Source organism: Mandrillus leucophaeus, unplaced genomic scaffold (genome assembly GCF_000951045.1).
Source record: "Mandrillus leucophaeus isolate KB7577 unplaced genomic scaffold, Mleu.le_1.0 Scaffold573, whole genome shotgun sequence".
Lineage (NCBI taxonomy): Eukaryota > Metazoa > Chordata > Mammalia > Primates > Cercopithecidae > Mandrillus > Mandrillus leucophaeus.
In genome coordinates, this window is record NW_012106175.1 from 270465 (window position 1) to 288807 (window position 18343).

General features: G+C 44.1%; 1 protein-coding gene and 1 pseudogene across 1 annotated transcript in view; one reads left to right on the forward strand and one right to left on the reverse strand.

Annotated features, from left to right (window-relative positions):
* Positions 1-18343, reverse strand: part of PIK3CB (phosphatidylinositol-4,5-bisphosphate 3-kinase, catalytic subunit beta) — a 155416-nt gene that overhangs the window by 133242 nt on the left and 3831 nt on the right. The gene's annotated exons all lie outside the window — the stretch shown is intronic.
* The window catches only part of LOC105552780, a 21605-nt pseudogene continuing 4390 nt past the window's right edge, over positions 1129-18343 (forward strand).

Sequence of the window (18343 nt, forward strand, 5' to 3'; positions counted from 1 at the left end):
AAAAAAAAAAAAAAAAAAAAACTGAAAAATGACATTAGTATCCATTTCATACCACTAGTACAATAGTTAATAATTTAAAATGTTTCCTGACTGAATGTAGCTATTAAAACCAACCCATACCTTTTTCTTCTGGAAACTATGGGAATACTCTCAAGGGATTAAAAATGTTTTGGGGGCCAGTCATAGTGGCTCACACCTGTAATCTCAGCACTTTGGGAGGCCGAGGAGGGAGGATCACTAGGTCAGGAGATCGAGACCATCCTGGCTAACACGGCGAAACCCCGTCTCTACTAAAAATATAAAAAATTAGCCGGGCGTGGTAGCAAGCGCCTGTAGTCCCAGCTACTCGGGAGGCTGGGGCAGGAGAATGGCGTGAACCCAGGAGGCGGAGCTTGCAGTGAGCCAAGATCGTGCCACTGCACTCCAGCCTAGGCGACAGAGCGAGACACTGTCTCCAAAAAAAAAAAATGTAGATAAAATATTAGCAATGAAAAGAAAGCTTTAAGCATCTAAGGTCAGGAGTGGTGGCTCATGCCTGTAATCCCAGTACTGTGAGAGGCCGAGGCGGAGGATCCCTTGAAGCCAGAAGTTTGAAACCAGCCTGGGCAACTTGGCAAAATCCTGCCTCTACAAAAAAATACAAAAAATACAAAAATTAGCTGGGCATGGTAGCACACACCTGTAGTCCCAGCTACTCAGGAGGTTGAGGAGGGAGGACTGCCTAAGTCTGGGAGGCAGACATTGCCATGAGCTCTGATTGTGGCACTGCATTCCAGCCTGGGCTGTTAGTAGAGCGAGACCCTGTCTCGGAAAAAAAAAAAAAAAAATCCAGCCTGGGCAACATGGTAAAACCCTGTTTTTACCAAAAACACACCAAGCATGGTGGTGTGCAATTGTGGTCCCAGCTACTTGGGAGGCTGAGGTAAGAGGATCACTTGAGCCTGGGAGGCAAACATTGCAGTGAGCTGAGATTGTGCTACTGCACTCCAACCTTGGTGACAGAGTGAGACGCTGCCTCAAAAAAATAAAGAATCTAAATAATCTAACAGAGTATTGAAAACTAGCTCAAAAAAAATTGTGATTACATGATAAATAGCACAGCTGTCATGACTGGGATGATTTTAAAACATGGCCACAAAATTCTTTTACATCACGCCTGCACCTACTGGTGCTGCCAAGGCTGTGGACAATGTCATCTCCAAGCTTAGTAGGAAGCTCATTGGCATAGCCTTCTATGTCCCCACTGCCAATGTGTCCATCATGGACCTAACCTGACATCTGGAGAGACCTGCCAAATGTGATGAGAGGTGAGGTGCACGATCCCTCTCCTTGAACATGGCTTCAGTGACTGTTTGACCTCTAATAGAATACAGCAGGGGTAATGCTCTACTAATTCCCAGATTTAAGAAGCTGCAGCTTCCATTCTGCTCACTTAGGACACCTGCTTGTGAGATGCTCACTCTTAGAAGGCAGCCAAGCAGTAAAGCAGCTCAGGACAGACACATGGGAGAGGCCAAGGATAAGCATTTTGAAAAACTCCAGCTGACTGCTAGTACGAATAGCCAAACTTCTGAGTGAAGAAGCCTTCAATGACTCCATCCCTCAGACGTCATGTTTTTCCACCTGACGCCCAGACAACATGGGCCAAAGACAACCTGACTCTGGTGTGCCCCATCCAAATTCCTGACTGCAGAACCAGAGCATAATAAAATGAATGTTTTACACCACTAAGTTTTGGGATGGTTTGTTACAGCAATATATCATTACAGCATGACCTATTAGAATGAAAACAAATCATGCAATTACAACAGTCAATAATTAACTCATTTTTTCTTTAAATTACACTTTCTGTTCCTCTCATTCAACAGCCACATCTCATGTAACACCCGTCACATCCCTGAGACATCACAATGAAAGTGAAGGCCAGGTAAATTGATTTGGCTTTATTGGACACCTGGTCACCCAGGCTGCTTTTAACTCTGGCGAAGTGGATACTGTCTCCATCAAGGACCCCCTCATTGCCCTCAACTACACGGTCTATATGTTCCATGATGATTCCACCCATGGCAAGTTCCATGGCACAGTCAAGGCTGAGAATGGCAAGTTTGTCATCAATGAAAATACCATAACCATTTTCTAGGAGCAAATTCCCATCAAAATCAAATAGGGTGATGCCACCACGATTATATTGTGGAGATCACTGGCATCTTTACTACCTTGCAGAAGGCTGGGGCTCATTTAAAAGGAGAAACCGAAAGGGTTATCATCTCTGCCGCCTCTGCTGACGCCCCCAGGTTTGTGATGGGCATGAACCACGAAAAGTGCAAAAACGCCTTGCAATTCCCAGCAAACCTTCTGTACCACTAACTGCTTAGCACCACTGGCCAAGATCACCCATGACAACTTTGCCATCATGGGAGGAATCATGACCACGTCCATGCTATCACTGACATCCGGAAGACCACTAATGGCCCATCTGGGAAACTGTGGTGCAATAGCCACAGGACTTTCCAGAACATCACTCCTGTATCTACTGGTGCTGCCAAAGCTGTGGGCAAAGTCATCTAAACAAGCGGAGCAGGGAGCTCACTGGCATAGCCTTCTATGTCCCCACTGCCAATGTGTCCATCATGGACCTGACCCACCATCTGGAGAGACCTGCCAAATATGATGACATCACGAAGGAGGTGAAGCAGGCATGGGAGAGGCCCCTCAAAGGCATCCTGGGCTACACTGAGTACCAGGTTGTCTCCGCGAACTAACAGTGACATCAACTTTTCCACCTTCAGTGTTGGAGCTGGTATTGTTCTCAATGACCACTTTGTCAAGCTCATCTCCTGGTATGACAATGAATTTGGCTACAGCAACAGGGTGGTAGACCTTATGGTCCACAAGGCCTCCTGGACCACCAGCCCCAGTGAGAGCATGAGAGTAAGAGAGAGGCCCTCAGCTGCTGTGCAGTCCTGCCCGACTCAGTCCCCCACCACTACACTGAGAATCTCCCCTCCTAGACACAGTTTCCATGCCAGACCCCCTGAAAAATGGGATAGGCCTAGAAAGCCCCACTTTGTAGTGCACCATCAATTAAGTCCTCTGTACTCAGCACCCCTCTACTGCCAAAAAAACTACCACTTTCCTAAATACGTATCTTACTCTATGTCTTTTTTTTTTTTTTTGAGATGGAGTCTCACTCTGTCGCCCGGGCTGAAGTGCGGTGGCGCGATCTCGGACCACTGCAAGCTCTGCCTCCCGGGTTCACGCCATTCTCCTGCCTCAGCCTCCCGAGTAACTGGGACTACAGGTGCCCGCCACCATGCCTGGCTAATATTTTTGTATTTTTAGTAGAGATGGGGTTTCACCATGTTAGCCAGGATGGTCTTGATCTCCTGACCTCGTGATCTACCCGCCTCGGCCCCCCAAAATGCTGGGATTACAGGCGTGAGCCACCACGCCCGGCCTTTTTTTTCTGAGACAGGATGTCACTCGTCACCCAGGATGGAGTACAGTGGCACGATCTTGGCTCACTGCAACATCCACCTCCTGGGCTCAAGCAATCCTCCCGCATCAGGACTCCTAAGTAGTTGGGACCACAGGTGCATGCCACCATGCCTGACTATATTTTTGTATTTTTGGTAGACATGGGGTTTTGCCATGTTGCCCAGGCTGGTCTCGAACTCCTAAACTCAAGTGATCCATCCGCCTCAGCCTCCCAAAGTGCTGGGATTACAAGCACGAATCACTGCACCTGGCCAATTTTTTTTTTTTTTTTTAAATAGAGACAGCGTCTTGCTTTGTTGCCCAGGCTGTCTTGAAGCCCTGAGCTCAAGCAATCCTCCTGCTTCGGCCTTCCAAAGTGCTAGGATTACAGGTGTGAGCCACCACGCCTGGCCCAAGGGCATTTCTCATGAGAAATATTTTCTTCTAATATACAGATAACTTCAGTATATCAGCAAACAAGTTAATCTCTAATTATGCAGGTTCAAGTTCCACTGAAATTTAAATGGCACTGAGAACTTTTTTTTTTTTTTCCTTGAGACAGAGTCTCACTCTGTTGCCCAGGCTGGAGTGCAATGGCAAGATAGCTCACTGCAACTTCTACCTCCGGGGTTCAAACAATTCTCCTGCCTCAGCCTTCCAAGTAGCTGAGATTACAGGCACACACCACCACATCTGGCTAATTTTTGGTTTCAGTAGAGACAGGGTTTCAGTAGAGATGGGGTTTCGCTAATGTTGGCCAGACTGGTCTTGAACTCCTGACCACGAGTGATCCACCCATCTAGGCCTCCAAAGTGTTAGGATTACAAGCATGAGCCACCACACCCAGCAGAAAACTAACTTTTTTTTTTTCCTTTTTGAGATGGAGTCTTGCTCTGTTGCCAGGCTGGAGTGCAGTGGTGTAATCTCGGCTCACTGCAACCTCCACCTCCCAGGTTCAAGTGATTCTCCTGCCTCAGCCTCCCAAGTAGCTGGGATTACAGGTGCACGCCACCATGCCCAGCTAATTTTTGTATTTTTGGTAGAGATGGGGTTTCACCATTTTGGCCAGGATGGTTTTGATCTCTTGACCTCGTGATCTGCCCACCTCGGCCTCCCAAAGTGCTAGGATTACAGGCGTGAGCCACTGCACTTAGCCCTAACTTTCAAAAACTAAAATTAACTTACTTTAGTTGTGAATGCTACTATCATTTCCAAAAAGAAAGCAGCGTGGGTTAAATAAGTTTTTTAAATTATAACTTTTTTCTTATTTTTCTGAGACTTTTTTCTTTTTTTTTTAAGTGTCTCTCTCTCTCACTGTCATGCAGTGGTGCCATCATACAGTGGTGCCATCATAGCTCACTATAGCCTCTACCTCCTGGAATCAAGCCGTCCTCCTGTCTCAGCCTCCTAAGTAGCTGAGACTACAAGCAAACACCACTTCACCCAACTAATTTTGTGTTTTGGTTTTTTTTTTTTTGGTAGAGACAGGGTCTCACTATGTTGTCCAGGCTGGTCTAAAGCTCCTGGCCTCAAGCAATCCTCCCGCCTCAGCTTCCCAAACTGCTGATATTACAAGCATGACCCACAATGCTCCATCTAAAGATTATGTCTTCACATAAAAATTATGTCTTCTAAAAAATGAAACTTCTGGGCTCGTGCCTGTAATTCCAGCACTTTGGGAGGCCAATGCAAGAGAATCGCTTTAGCCCAGGAGCTCAAGGCCAACCTAGGCAATCGGTGAGACCTCATCGCTACAAAAAATAAACAAAATTAGCCAGGCATGGTGGTGCTCACCTGTAGTCCCAGCTACTCAGGATGTTGAGGTGAGAGAATTGCTCGAGCCCAGTAGGTCGAGGCCGCGGTAAGCCAAAATCATGGCACTGCACTCCAGCCTGGGTGACAGACTGAGACCTTATCTCAAAAAAAAAATAAAAAATAAATAAAATAAATAAAAATGAAAATGAAACTTCTGGCTGGGCATAGTGGCTCACAGCTGTAATCTTAGTACTTTGGGAGACAGAAGTAGGAGGGCGGCTTGAGCCCAGGAGTTTGAAGCCAGCCTGGGCAACACATAGCGAGACCCCCATCTTTACAGAATATTTTTTTTTTTTTTTTGAGATGGAGTCCCACTCTGTCACCAAGGCTGGAGTGCAGTGGTGCAATCTTGGCTCACTGCAACCTCTGACTTCCGGGTTCAAGTGATTCTCTTGCCTCAGCCCCCTGAGCAGCTGGAATTACAGGTGCCCACCACCACCCCTGGCTAATTTTTTCGTATTTTTAGTAGAGACTGGGTTTTGCCATGTTGGCCAGGCTGGTCTCAAACTCCTGACCTCAGGTGATCTGCCCGCCTCAGCCTCGCAAAATAATGGGATCACAGGTGCGTGCCACTGTGCCTGGCCCAAAAAAATTATTTAATTAGCCAGGTGAGGGGGTGCACACCTAGGGTCCCAGCTACTCAGGAGGCTGAAGTAAAAGAGGATCACTTGATGCCAGGCAGTCGAGGCTACAAAGAGCCATGTTTGTGCCACTGCACTCTAGCCAGGGTGAAAGAGCGAGACACTGTCTCAAAAAAATTAAAGTTTTAAAAAGCAATTCCTATTACCCAACTTTGGTTACAAAACTATCAAGACAATTTCCTTGCACTAAACTGCTAACACAGTCCAAATTTATGAATAAATTGATGCAAGCTCTAGCCAACTTTGTTAGATGGTTTAAAATATATTTAAAATTCTTATTTTCCAGAGAAAATGTAGAATATTTTAACAAGTTATATTTCAAAAGCAACTAGTATCATACCAATACACTTGCCTACAACTAAAACTTCAGAATTATTTCATCTCACGTTATAAGCTTCCATATACTATAGGGCCATGATGCAGCTTGTACTCAGGCCTGGATAAAGTCACAGGGCTTTGAAGACCTTGGGTGTGATAAAATGAGAAGACAATGATTAATACTACCTTTAGCATCTCATAATCCTCCCAAATTGAACTGGAACAAGGTGAAAGAAGAAACAATGGAAACACTTTGCTTGTGCCTTTTAAATTTAATCAGTAAGGAAGAAGGGTGTGTGTGTGATAAATCTCCTGAGTATAGATCCCTTATCTTATACCTTAGAAACTGAGTCCTACAGAAATATGATGACTATACCAAGGTCACTATGGCAGAGACTAATTTTTTTCTTCCAGTTACAGGATTGTGGCCGGGCACTTAGCGGATATACATTCCAACTTCCTGTGCAATTAGAAGTGGCCATGTACTAAGTTCTTTCCAGTGAAATGTTCAGTGGAAATGACCTGTGTTACTTCAGGTTAGGGCTTTTAAGAAAGTTGATGTGACACTTAAACCTTCTCTTTCCTCTTCCACTGGTCATAGTGGAAGAGAGGATGACAGAGTCACAAGATGGAAGAAACCACTTGAAAGAGAATCACCTACCGAAGAGGGCCATCCAACTTAACTGTTCCATGAGTGAGAAATAAATGTCTATTCAGTTTGGACCATTATTCATTTTTGGTCTGTTACAGCAATTTGGCCTTCACTAATTTAGTCAAACACATAGTCTAGGTAGCTGCAAGGCCATGATTAAAACCCACATATCCTCCCTCAGTCAGTCCAATATAACTGTGTTTTCCTTATCACCCTTCATCCAAACAGAAAGCAGAATTATGAAGAGCAGTGGGGGATGTCATTAGTGAAGCTACCATTATGACACCAGCAAATCATTCACTCCTGCTGAAGCTCAACAATTTTTATCCTTGTTCATTACTCTGCACAACGCATTTCAGAATCCCCTGGCAGAAATGAACATATCGACAGCTCTCCTCTTCCTCTGTCATCTTCTGATGAGAATTATTTTATTTTCAGAAACAAATGAATAGATTAAAACATGTTAAATTGAGGCAGATAAAGTCAAGAGGATGATTTTTTTTTTTTAATTTTTTTGAGACAGGGTCCCACTCTGCCACCCAGGCTGGAATGCAGTGGTATAATCATGGTTCACTGTATCGCCGACCTCTGGAGTTCAAATGATCCTCCTATCTCACCTCCCATTACAGGTGCATAGCACCCAGCTAATTTTTTCATTTTCTGTAGAGAAAAGATCTCACTATGTTGCCCAAGCTGGTCTCAAACTCCTGAGCTCAAGTGATTCCCACCCTCCCCGGCCTTGGTTTCCCAAAGTGCTGGGAATACAGGCATGAGCCACCATGGCCCATGAGAGTGATATTTTAACAGAGACAGTGTAAGACAAGAAATCAGCTGGCAAGGAAAGAAAGACTATATGCAAAGACCTGAGAAACCTTAAGCATTTATGGAATTCAACAAGCAAAGAACAGGGGCAGAATGGTACTGGGGAGGCTGGCTATATGCAGATCCTGGTAGGTCAAATGAAGGTGTTGTTCTTTATGCAAAAGAACAATAGATCCAATGAAGAATGTTAAACACATGGTATAATATTCTAGGAAAATGCTTATCTGGGCCAGGCACAGTGGCTCACGCCTGTAATCCCAACACTTTGGGAGGCAGGCAGATCACCTGAGGTCAGGAGTTTGAGACTAGACTGATCAACATGGTGAAACCCCATCTTTACTAAAACTGCAAAAATTAGCTGGGTGCGGTGGCATGTGCCTGTAATTCCAGCTACTTGGGAAGCTGAGTGGAGAGAATCACTTGAACACGGGAAGCAGAGGTTGCAATGAGCTAAGATCACGCCACTGCACTGCAGCCGGGCAACAGAGAGAGACTCTGTATCAAAAAACAAAAAAGGAAAATGTTTATCTGAGGATATGACATTCACATGAATGTTGAAGGTGAAAGTTTTCATAGTAACAAAAAACTAGGCATAATCTTAATGTACATTAATAGATCAATAAATAATATTAGTTTACAATAGGGAAAATGAATAAAATACAGCTACATACATCACCATTAATGAACCTCACCAACGTTAAAAGAAACAAAAGAATACATATAGCATGACCACATTTACTGGAGTATACAAAGCAAGACTCCATCTCAAATAAATAAAATAAAATAAAATAAAATAAAAGTAGGCTGGTGCTTCCTCATCTTCCCCAGGTCCCTTCACAGTGTTAAAGAAAATAGTCTCTCCTGGGTGCTCAGAAGCAGCAGAAAGAGAGCTCCAAAAGTTGCTTTAAAAATCTTTCCTTATGGCGATTCCTCAAGGATCTAGAACTAGATGTACCATATGACCCAGCCATCCCATTACTGGGTATATACCCAAAGGACTATAAATCATGCTGCTATAAAGACACATGCACACGTATGTTTATTGCGGCACTATTCACAATAGCAAAGACTTGGAATCAACCCAAATGTCCATCAGTGACAGACTGGATTAAGAAAATGTGGCACATATACACCATGGAATACTATGCAGCCATAAAAAAGGATGAGTTTGTGTCCTTTGTAGGGACATGGATGCAGCTGGAAACCATCATTCTCAGCAAACTATCGCAAGAACAGAAAACCAAACACCGCATGTTCTCACTCATAGGTGGGAACTGAACAATGAGATCACTTGGACTCGGGAAGGGGAACATCACACACCGGGGCCTATCACGGGGAGAGGGGAGGGGGGAGGGATTGCATTGGGAGTTATACCTGATGTAAATGACGAGTTGATGGGTGCTGACGAGTTGACAGGTGCAGCACACCAACATGGCACAAGTATACATATGTAACAAACCTGCACGTTATGCACATGTACTCTAGAACTTAAAGTATAATTAAAAAAAAAAATCTTTCCTTACAAAAATTACAGATTTGTAGTCATGAGCTATATATAATAATCTCTATTCACTAATAATCCTTAAAACTCTGAATAAAAAATTTAGGTCCTTTTTGAAAATAATGTGATTTTTCTATTTTTTTTTTTTTTTTTTTTAAGACGGAGTCTCGCTCTTGTTGCACAGACTAGAGTGCAATGACACGATCTTGGCTCACTGCAATCTCCACCTCCCAGGTTCAAGCCTCAGCCTCCTGAGTAGCTGGGATTACAGGCACACACCACCATGCCCGGCTAATTTTTTATATTTTTAGTAGAGACAGGGTTTCACCATGTTGGCCAGGCTGGTCTCGAACTCCTGATCTCAGGTGATCCACCCACCTCGGCCTCCCAAAGTGCTGGGACTACAGGAGTAAGCCACTGCACCCGGCCTCTATTTAAATTTTAAATACTATAAGTTTTATAAAATTATACTTAAAATGTACTCTATTATGCATAAAACTGGTAATCTTCCACATAAAACTGTATTTAATAACATGTGACTATTTAACATGGTTTAAAAAACAGTATTGAGATCAACAAGGCAGCCATTTATATTGCCCTTTATGTACTACTTCCTCTATCATGTGGCAGTCAAAAGGCTAAGTGAAATGCTTGCAGCAAAGAAAACAGTTTTGAAAGGTCATGCTATGCAGACAGCCAGAATTTCTTTCACAATATCCTTACTGTCTATGGCAGACTGCATGAGAATCTGACCACAGTTATTTTCTGTGTAAAAGTAAAAAGCACACCACATTATCAAAGGACAAGAAACAGTTAAGCACTCAACAATATCATCTTTATGAACATTTTCTAACTGCATAAACATCCATACATATTAATGAAAAAGAACCCTGAGGCAAAGACAATGAATTGGAGAAAGAGGAACTTGGAAAAACCGGAAGGCAAGTTTAAACTATACCACTCTGTTTACTCATAGTGTTCACATAAGAAGCTCCTATAGCCAGGCGTGGTGGCAGGTGCTTGTAATCCCAGCTACTCAGGAGGCCGAGGCAGGAGAACTGCTTGAACCCAGGAGGCGGATGTTGCGGTAAGCCAAGATCGCACCACCACACTCCAGCCTGGGCGACAGAGCGAGACTCTGTCTCAAAAAAAAAAGAAGAAGCTCCTAAACGAAAACTTTCCAAATTAAGACACATCATTTACTAAGAAAAAAGCCTAATTATAACAATGTTGAAGACATTAAGATCATCTTTCAAAATTTCCATTATCTTAATGACAATTGCACACAAAGTGCAAAGCTTCAAAAACCTCTCTGTGGCAGCTGTAATCCCATCACATTTTTTCCCTTTAATAGCTTTTACTGGTTTATCATTCATCTGAATAGGGAACATATTTTTCCAACAGTTAAGGTAGTATGCAATCAATCAGTCAACACCAAAGTGAAAATTTCTCTGGCTCCTTGTAAAATTTCCAAACAGGAGGTTAACAAGTGTATTCATTTTTTTAAGAAAGGAAAGGAAAGGAAAGGAAGGAAGGAAGGAAGGAAGAAAGAAAAAAAAAAAAAAAAAAAAAAAGAAAGAAAAGAAAAAAGTCTAGTTTGTTCAATTGCTGTCCTATCCTAAAAGATCAAATTCATGCCTACACACAGCCAAGTAACATAGACACAGTCCCTTAAGCTTATGGCAAAGCATACTTAAGATTTTTTAGGGCCCCAGAATTTTAATTCCTGTGAGAATCTCTCACTAAAATTTAACTAGAAGACAACTTTCTTTCCTTTTTTTAATTTTTGAGACACAATCTTGCTCTGTCACCTAGGCTGGAGTGTAGTGGTGCAATCTTGGCTCACTACAACTTCCGCCTGCCAGGTTCAAATGATTCTTCTGCCTCAGCCTCCCAAGTAGCTGGGACTACAGGCATGCACCAGCACACCTGGCTAATTTTTGTATTTTTAGTGGAGATGGGGTTTCGCCATGTTGGTCAGGCTGCTCTCTAACTCCTGACCTCAGGTGGTCTGTCCACCTTGGCCTCCCAAAGTGCTGGGATTATAGGCGTGAGCCACCACGCCTGACCGAAGACAACTTTCTTCACCAGTTCTGACCTTGTAGCAGAGCATAAGGATTTGTGCTACTTCTAAAACTACTAGAAAACAGTGTATGATAAACATTCTTTTAAGGAAATAAACTTAAAATATTCCATTATTCAAAACCACAACTATATTACTGGCTGGGCACGGTGGCTCACGCCTGTAATCCCAGCACTTTGGAAGACCAGGGCAGGCATATCACCTAAGATCAGGAGTCTGAGACCAGCCTGGACAACATGGCAAAACCCTGTCTTTACTAAAAATACAAACATTAGCCAGGCCTAGTAGCACACACCTGTAATCCCAGCTACTTGGGAAGCTGAGGCAGGATAATCGCTTAAACCCGGGAGACTGAGGTTGCAGTGAGCCAAGATCATGCCACTGCACTCAAGCCTGGGTGACAGAGCAAGACTTTGTCTCAAAAAAAAAAGTTTTTTGTTTTTTGTTTTTTAAATAAAACCAAACCCAGGCACAGCTGTGGAGAAACTAGAACTCTTGTGTATTGCTGGTGGAAATATAAAATGATATAGCAAGTGTGGAAGACAGCAGGATTGTTCCTCAAAAAATTAAAGCATATGGTGGGTTGTGATGGCTCACGCCTGTAATCCCAGCATGATATTGTTGAGTGCCTACTGTTTCTGGTCCTTTGGAGGCCAAGGCAGGCAGATAGCTTGAGCCAGGTGTTCAAGACCAGCCTGGGCAACGTGGCAAAACACCGTCTCTATTAAAAATACAAAAAATTAGCCAGGTGTGGTGGTGGGCACCTATAGTCTCAGCTACTCAGGAAGCTGAGGTGGGAGGATCACTTGAGCATGGGAGGCAGAGGTTGCAGTGAACTATGATTGCACCACTATACTCTAGCCTAGTTGACAGAGTGAGACCCTACCTCGAAAAAAACAAAAAGAAAAATTAAAGCATATGATCCAATATGATCTAATAATCCCACTTCTGGTGATGTATGCAAAAGAAATGAAAGCAGGGATTCACTCAGATTTGTACACCAGTGCTCATAGCAGCACTGGTCACAACAGTCAAAAGGTAGAAACAGCACCAGTGTCACCATCAACAGAGGTATAGACAAAAAAAAATATGGTGTGTACATACAATGGAATATTATTCAGCCTTTTTTTTTTTTTTTTTTTTGAGACAGAGTCTCTCTCTGTCGCCAGGCTGGAGTACGGTGGCATGATCTCAGCTCACTGCAACCTCCACCTCCTGGGTTCAGGAGCTTATCCTCACTCAGTCTCCCAAATAGCAGGGACTACAGGCGCAGGCCACCACACCCAGCTAACTTTCATATTTTTAGTAGAGATGGGGTTTCACCATGTTGGCCAGGCTGGTCTCGAACTCCTGACCTCGTGATCCACCTGCCGTGGCTTCCCAAAGTGCTGGGATTACAGGCGTGAGCCACCGGGCCCAGCCTATTCAGCCTTTAAAAGGAATGAAATTCTACTACATACTACAATATGAATGAACCTTAAAAACATAATGCCAAGTATAATAAGTCAGAAAAAAAAAAGACAAATATTGTATGAGTCCACTTACACAAGGCACCTGAAGCAGAGTAGTCTAATTCACAGAGACAGAAAATAAAACAGTGGTTTCTCAGGAACTAAAGAAGAGGGGGCAATGAGAACTTATTATTTAATGGGTATAGAGTTTGGTTAGAGATGATGAAAAAGTTCTGGAGATGGACAGGGGTGATGTACTTTTGTGAATGTACTTAATGCCACTGAATTATACACTTAAAAGTGGTTACATTTTCCCCAGGTGCAGTGACTCACACCTATAATCCTAGCATTTTGTGAGGCCAAGATGGGCAGATTGCTTGAGCTCAGGAGTTCGAGGCCAGCCTGAGAAACAGGGCAAAACCCTGTCCTCGTTTAAAAAAAAAAAAAAAAAAAAAGCAAAATGGTAAACGTTATATTGTGTGTACTTCACTTTTTTTTTTTTCTCCCAAAAAAACCCTGAGGCCAGGCACAGTGGTTCATGCCTGTAAGCCCAGCACCTTGGGAGGCCAAAACCAGCAGATCACAAGGTCAGGAGATGGAGACCATCCCAGCTAACACAGTGAAACCCCATCTCTACTTAAAAAAAAAAAAAAAAGCCAGGCGTGGTGGTGGCAGGTGCCTGTAGTCCCAGCTACTTGGGAGGCTGAGGCAGGAGAATGGCGTGAACCCATGCATGAAGCAGAGCTTGCAGTGAGCCGAGATTGCGCCACTGCACTCCAGCCTGGGCGACAGAGCAAGACTCCATCTCAAAAAAGAAAAAAAAGAAAAAACTCTGAGTCCCAGCTACTCAGGAGGCACGAGAATCACTTGAACCTGTGAGGCAGAGGTTGCAGTAAGCTGAGATCACAGCACTGCACTCCAGCCTGGGCAACAGAGTGAGACTCCTCCTCAAAAACAAAACAAAACAAAACAAAACGAAAAACCTGAAGCCAAATAAACTTGTCCATTATGAATTTACAGGCCCTCCGTGCCTCCAACTCACCTTTTTCTACTCTTCCTACCTCCTCGCGGTGTTCAAAAATCTGTTTTATGGTACACCCTCTTCTCTCATCTTCACTTGCAGATACTTCAAACATCTGACCTCATCGTTGGTTTTTTTTTTTTTTGAGACGTCTCGCTCTGTCACCCAGGCTAGAGTGCAGTGGTGCAATCTCGGCTCACTGCAACCTCCACCTCTCAGGCTCAAGCAATTCTCCAGCCTCAGTCTCTCGAGTAGCTGGGACTACAGGCATGCACCGCCACACCTAACTAATTTTTACATTTTTTGTGGAGATGGGGTTTTGCCATGTTGCCCAGACTGGTCTGGAACTCAAGTGATCTGCCCACCTCAGCCTCCCCAACTGTTGGGATTACAGGCGTGAGCCACTGTACCTGGCGGCCTCACAGTTCTTCAGCCTCAAGTTATACCTCTCAGCCACAGCTTGACCTTTCACCTCCCACCTCACTCCTGGATCTGCAGCTCCACCATCACACAGAAGAAAAACCAAAGGCCTGACTCTGGTCTACAACCTGACTCAAGCCTCTACCACATTCACTACGATGATGTCAGCTCCTACTACCTCCACCCTCACTTACTTCAGTGCAGTCCCACTGGCCCTTGTGCAGCTCATAAAACACATCAAGCACGTCCAGCCTCGAACACTTTGTATTTAAGTTCCTTCAGTCTCAAATGCCCTCCCCACCCTATTCAAAATACCCAGAGGGCCTGCTCCCTCACTTCATTTAGAGCTGTCAACTCAAATGTCACCTAATCAGAGAGGTCTTCCCTAACTTCACCTTAGTAAACATACCCCTCCTTCAATGTCTACCTTTCCCTAATATATTTCCATACCTTCATGACAATAGCAAACAAGGTATAAATCTTCAAAATAGCACTTATCACCACCCAACATATTATATAGTAGGCCCTCCATATCTGTGTGTTCTGTATCAGTGGGTGCCACATCCGTGAATTCAACCAACTATGAATTGAAAATATTGGATGGGGGCCAGGCATGGTGGTGCATGCCTGTAATCCCAGCTACTCTGGAGGCTGAGGCACGAGAATCGCTTGAACCAGGGAAGTGGAAGTTGCAGTGAGCTGAGATTGCGCCACTGCACTCCAGCCTGGGCAACAAAGTGAGTGAGACTCCGTCTCAAAAAATTTTAAAAACAAAAGAAAATATTGGATCAGGTAATGGTTCTGTTGTGCCTGTACTAAACATGTACAGACTTTTTTCTATTGTCATTATTCCCTAAATAATACAATAACACCTATTCAAAAGGCATTTACACTGTATCAGGTATTATAATTTTTTTTCATTTTCCAGGTTACCATTGAGATAATTTTTGTTTTTTGAGATGGGGTCTCGCTCTGTTGCCTAGGCTGAAGTGCAGTGGTGGCATCTGGGCTCACTGCAGCCTCGGCCTCCTGGGCTCAAGCAATCCTCCCACTTCAGCCTCCCAAGTAAGCAGGACTGCAGGCATTCGCCACCATGCCTGGCTAATTACAGGTGTGAGCCACTGTACTCAGCTTGCATGTAGTTTAAATATTAAAGAGAGTGATTACGTTTTTACTCAGAAGAGGTAAGAGGTTTGACTAGATCAAAGACATAGGTAAAGGGTTTAGCTCTTATCAGAGTAGCAATCTTTCTGCTTAGAAACTAGAGGACTGGAAGAGAGGATATACTAAGGAATTTTTAGGCAAAGAGGAAGAAGTTGTAGGATTTCTTTTCTCCTTCTCTTTCTCTCTCCCTTCCCTCCAACAGGGTCATACCTCTGTTGCCCAGACTGGAGTGCAGTGGTGCAATTATAGCTTGCTACAACCTTGAACTCCAGGGCTCGTGAAATCTTCCCACTTCAGCTTCCTGAGTAGCCAATACTGCAGGTGTGTGCCACCACACCCAGCTAAGTGTAGGATTTCCTATCTTACTTTTTTAATAATGTAGGGATTGAGGTTATCTATTCGGCATATAGTTAATTAGTGGTGAGGCTGGGATCCTGGGAGAAGAAAGCATTTAGGAAAAACATTGTAGGGCAGCTACCAAATTCACCAAATATTTACTGACCACCTGCATTGTGCCAGGCACTCTTGTAGACAAGATTAGTGTCCTTGTGGAGCTAATCACTGGAGTGAACAAAAACAATACTAAATTGTAATGTGATATGAAAAGAATTAAAATATGGCAGTTGATAGTGACTGGTTGTCTTCTACTGAGGAGGTGACATTAAGATCTGAAAGACAAGAATTTAGCCAAACTAAAAGAAAATCAAGCTATGTAAGTTTAAACCTCGCCGGGCGTGGTGGCTCCCGCCTGTAATCCTAGCACTTTGGGAGGCCAAGGTGGGCTGATCACGTGAGGTCAGGAGTTTGAGACCACCCCGCCAACATGGTGAAACCCCGTCTCTACTAAAAATACAAAAATTAGCCGAGCATGATGGCACATGCCTATAATCCCAGCTACTCGGGAGACTGAGGCAGGAGAACTGCTTGAACCTGGGAGGCGGAGGTTGCAGTGAGCCGAGATCGCACCACTGCACTCTAGCCTAGGCGTCACAGCGAGACTCTGTCTCAAAAAAAAAGTTTAAACCACAAAGTGGAAATGAGCTGATTGTGTTTGAGGAATGGAAAGAATTTCAGTGTTTCTGCAATAAGGTGGATGAGGACCATAGTGTCATGAGATGAGATTAAAGAATTTGACTGGGCACAGTGGCTCACATCTGTAATCCCAGCACTTTGGGAAGCCAAAGCAGGAGGATCGCTTGAGGCTGGGAGTTTGAAACCCGCCTGAGCAACATACTGAGACCACATCTCTTAAAAAAATTTCATATTGAAGTAGGCAGAGCCAGGCCACATAGTATTCTGTGGCTGTGGTAAGGTGTTTAGACTCTAAGTCTTTTGAGGGTTTTTTTTTTGGTTTTTTTTTTTTTTTTTAGACAGAGTTTCACTCTTGTTGCCCAGGCTGGAATGCAATGCCGCGATCTCAACTTACTGCGACCTTCGCCCCCCAGGTTCAAGTGATTCTTCTGCCTCAGCCTCCTAAGTAGCTAGGATTACAGGCACCCACCACCATGCCCAGCTAATTTTTTGTATTATTAGTAGAGATCAGGTTTCACCGTATTGGCCAGGCTGGTCTCTAACTCCAGACCTCAGGTGATCCACCTGCCTTGGCTTCCCAAAGTGCTGGGATTACAGGCGTGAGCCACCGCACCTGGCATCTTGTGAGTTTTTTGTTTTTTTTTTTTTAAAAGATGGAGTCTCGCTCTGTCTCCCAGGCTAGAGTGCAGTGGTGCGATCTCGGCTCACTGCAATCTCCGTCTCCCGGGTTCACGCCATTCTCCTGCCTCTGCCTCCCATGTAGCTGGGACTACAGGCGCCCGCCACCACGCCCGGCCAATTTTTGTATGTTGTTTAGTAGAGATGGGGTTTCACCGTGTTAGCCAGCATGGTCTCGATCTCCTGACCTCGTGATCCGCCCGCCTCGGCCTCCCAAAGTGCTGGGATTACAGGCGTGAGCCACCGTGCCCGGCCATCTTGTAAATTTTTAAGCATAAAAGTGATATGATATGATATATGCCTTAGAGTCCTCTGTTTTATTGAAGATGAATTACAGGTGCAGAATCGAAGCACAAAGGTCAATTAAGAGGCTGTTGCAACTGACCAGGCCAGAGACGACGGTGGAGAAACTTAATATGATTGCTGAGCAATAGTAAAGGCCTAGTTTGAGATAAGCTAGCATGACATGGCAGGCAGTATGAATTTAGCTAGCATAACCTTTTAGGTGAACATGAGAAATTTGACACTGGTAGTTGAAATAACTGTCTATGAGATGCAGGATTGATAAAGGGTATGCATCAAGGCACTGGAGACCGTTATATATTGAATACATATTTACTGAGCATCTACTAATATACCAAGAACTCTGCTACCTGCTAGGGTTACAACAGTGAACAAAAACAGAGGTCCATTTCTCATGGAGTTGGTATTCTAATGAGGACAGAGAAGATAAACAATAAATATATAGTCACCTGTGGTATCTGTGGGGAATTGTTTCCAGGACCCTTGTGGATACCAAAATCCAGAAATGCTCAAGTTCCTGATATAAAATTGTATAGTCTTTGCATACAACCTATGCATATCTTCTTGTATACTTTAAATCACCTCTTGCTGGGTGAGCATGGTGGTTTACACCTGCAATCCCATCAGGAGGCTGAGGCAGGAGGATCACTCGAGCCCAGAAGTGATCGCATCACTGGACTCCAGCCTGAGTGATAGACTGAGACCCCATTTTCTTAAAAAAAAATTATCTCGGCCGGGCTCACGCCTGTAATCCCAGCACTTTGGGAGGCCAAGGCGGGCAGATCACCTGAGGTCAGGAGTTCGAGACCAGCCTGGCCAACATGGTAAAACCCCGTCTCTACTAAAAATACAAAATTAGCAGAGCATAGTGGTGGCCGCCTGTAATCCCAGCTACTTGGGAGGCTGAGGCAGGAGAATCACTTGAACCCGGGAGGTGGAGGTTGCAGTGTGCCAAGGTTATGGTA